The sequence below is a fragment of the Cavia porcellus genome, unplaced genomic scaffold (assembly GCF_034190915.1).
Source record: "Cavia porcellus strain 051 isolate PalLab524CR breed Dunkin Hartley unplaced genomic scaffold, mCavPor4.1 scaffold_25, whole genome shotgun sequence".
NCBI lineage: Eukaryota > Metazoa > Chordata > Mammalia > Rodentia > Caviidae > Cavia > Cavia porcellus.
Window position 1 is genome coordinate 13,369,730 of NW_026947508.1, and position 3,003 is coordinate 13,372,732.

At 50.3% G+C, this 3,003-nt stretch overlaps 1 protein-coding gene across 4 annotated transcripts in view; it reads left to right on the forward strand.

Moving 5' to 3' along the window:
* Pax7 (paired box 7) overlaps nucleotides 1-2,036 on the forward strand; it is a 95,370-nt gene extending 93,334 nt beyond the window's left edge. For all 4 annotated transcript variants that reach the window (XM_063235617.1, XM_063235619.1, XM_063235618.1 and 1 more), the window contains exon 9: nucleotides 1-2,036. This exon is cut by the window's left edge and continues 1,582 nt beyond it. The gene's annotated coding sequence lies outside the window, so the exon portion shown is untranslated.
* Nucleotides 2,037-3,003: the final 967 nt, after the last annotated feature.

Genomic DNA, 3,003 nt, shown 5'->3' on the forward strand with positions numbered 1-3,003 from the left:
CCTCTTTGCCTGGTCCCTGCCCCTGGCCCTCAGCCAGCAAGACATTCCTAGAGGGAAGGGCTCTGCCTTGGGAGCCACTCTAGGTCCTTCCTCTTGGCAAGATACTCAGAACATCTCCAAGGATGTCACCCATGTGACACATGCTCATCTGTTTCCAATCACATCAAGCCAATCTCAGGCCATGGACAGGCCGGCTTGTGTCCATCATTAAGGGAAACCTGTTAATAACTGGGGACAAATGCAGACACGGCCCATCAAGGGCATCCAAGTGCAAGAGACTGTGGTTTCTTCAGGCTCTGGACAGAAGGCAAGATCTTGCTCCTTGGAAACTTAGTCCACGCTTTTGTAGCTGTTGCAGCCAAAAGGCAACTCTTCCAGAAAACCAACCACATCTCCATCACATTCCTTGAAGAGTCACTCTTTCCCCTGGAGGCCTGGCTCGGGATAGCCTGGGAGTCTTTCTTCCCTACGTGAGGGTTAGGAGCAGGGATCTCAGGCAGGCCATCCAGGAGGTCGCATTCCAAAGCCAGGACCAATCTCAGTGACCTGCCCCACCCCTACTGATGAAGTGGAGCTAAGATCTGCTTGGGAACAAAGTAAATGATTTCTCACTACATCTGCCATCTCAGAAGCTGTTCCAAACCATCATCTTGATACGAAATGGGATTATTTTCTCCGGGGTCCTCAACCTCCAGACTTTTCCCTTAAAAGCTCTTGTATTCATGTGTCTGTCCAAACTCAGTCTGTAAAACTCAGCCTTGTGTTAGAAGCTCACAACCTTCCCAGAGAGATGATGTTAGCTAACCAGAGGCACAGGCCTCGGTCTCTTTGGGGTTTGTCGGCAGCCTTCCCCAAGCCCTGTAAATAGAGTTCATAGCATCATAAGAGATTTCTTCAACTTACCCTAAGTAGCTACTGGTCCTTCCAGCGGGGGCCCCCTCTTTTGAGCTCATTGTATATTAGTTGGAGATGTGGTGATGTGCTTTTTGTTTATAGGAAGTTGACTTTTTATATATAAATATATATACTAAAAAAGGAAAGAACCCCACAGTGTGTGTCGTGAAAGTGCCAGGGACCATCTGTAGGGACATATCTGCATATTGTGTGTTTCAGATTATACATTCCAAGCCCTACTGGAGTCTTTCGATTTCTGTTGCTTTGTTCTTTCGTTTGGTGTCCCTCTTGCCATGAAGCAGAAACAGTGCTGTGTAACAACCGAGCTGTGCTCTCCTCCTTTCCTTTTGTACTTGATTTTGTACTCGCTGTTCGTTTGCCAGAGGAACGTCAAAGAGTAGAGGAAACCAAGGAGAGAAAAGTGAAGGAGGCTTTTCCAGAAGACTTTAAAGATAAAAGGGTCTGAGTGCCGCCCTGACTGTGGCCGGAGAACAGGACAGACCCTGACCTTGAGGCCTCCGCCAGCGCCCAGTGTTGGCCTGGATGGAGCTGGTGAGATGTGGACCCAGGACCTTAGGGAGAAACTCCATGATCGCCACCAAAAAAACCTGCTCTGGATCCTCTCTCAAGCCTGATGTTCTCACCCAGCTCCTGAATGTGCGTGTCTCCTTATTGGATGTTTTTGGGGTCCACAGGTCTTCTTACCTCCCCTCCTGCAGAAGAACCAAACCAAGACCAAATGGGCATATTCCAGCCACCATCTTGAAATGCTTCAAGATATCTGTGTGTTGAATGCTTCTTCTGTCCACTCGGACGTGGCCAATCCATCCCCACCCTGCCCCGACCTGGAAATATATTCACATAGTGTTCTAGATCATTCCTTCTTCCGGGTTTGACTCAACAGCCATCTTCCTGCACCGGAAGTGAGTGTGTGTGTGTGTGTGTGTGTGTGTGTGTGAGGGTGTGAGTGGGGTGTGCACGTGTGGGTGTGTGTTTAAGTATAATCATGCCATAATTTATTCAGCTATATGGAGTAGTAGACTAGAAAGAGAAACTGGTATTTGCTTTAACTACCTGCTGCTTGTAAGCACTGCCTCTGTAACTCAGGCATAACTGTTACACATTAAAAGAAATTAAAAGCATTTGGAAGGTTCTGTGTACTCAATCGCGATGGTGTGGCTGGGGCTGAGGGGTGTCGCGGGAAGAGTTTTAATTTAATTGAGAGGGTCAGGGTAGGAACCCCATCTCCCTTGCCCCTGACTGTGTCCCCAGGGTCTCAGGCAGTTGCTGGCCATGTAGTTGATGCCTGATTAATGCCTGATCAGTGGACTCAGGGATCAGAGGAAGCCCGGAACTCATGGGAACAACACACTGCCCCAGACCAAAGGGACCCCTCAGTCCTCTTGACCAGAACCAATTTCTGCCACCAAGTTTGGGACCCTCTGTAGCTTTCTCCCAGCACATGGGGTTGGGAGGATGAAGGAGAGCTAAGAAATGTATGTTGCTTTAGATGCAAAGACTGACGGGAGGTGGGGTTCTCGGGCAGGTGCATCAGTCGTGGGAAACTCTCAAGAGAAATCTAGAAAGGAGTAAAGGCAGCCCAGTGGGACAGGGAAGGAGCAAAGCAAAGGTGGCTTTCACCAGAGTCCAGCTCAGCCTGGTGGAACTCTGGAGTGTGCGTTGCCCCACTGTGAGCGTGGGACTGGCTTTTTGTGCTGTATCTGTCAGAATTGGCTGCCACCTGTCCCTTGGATGTGGGCAGAGGTTACATCTCTCCAGCATCTCCAAGCGAAATGTCCGTGTGGCCTGAGGGAGTTCCCTGGGGAAAGGCACGGCCGGGAGCCCTTAGCCACAAAGTTGCACTTTGGTGTGAGGACAGGAGCACTGGCCCAGGAAAGGAGACCTAGGCAGGGACCGGTAGTGTCCTCTCCACTCGTGCTCCCTGGCCCTAAACTGGGGTCCCTATGTCATTACAGGGTGCTGGCTTCCTCGGATGATCTTCTGAACAGGGAGGGCAGGAATGGGGAGAAATCACACCAGAAAGATGCTGTCTTGAGTCCCCTCAATCCAGTCAAAGTCGTCTAGGGCATGGCCTGGAAGGGGGGTGGG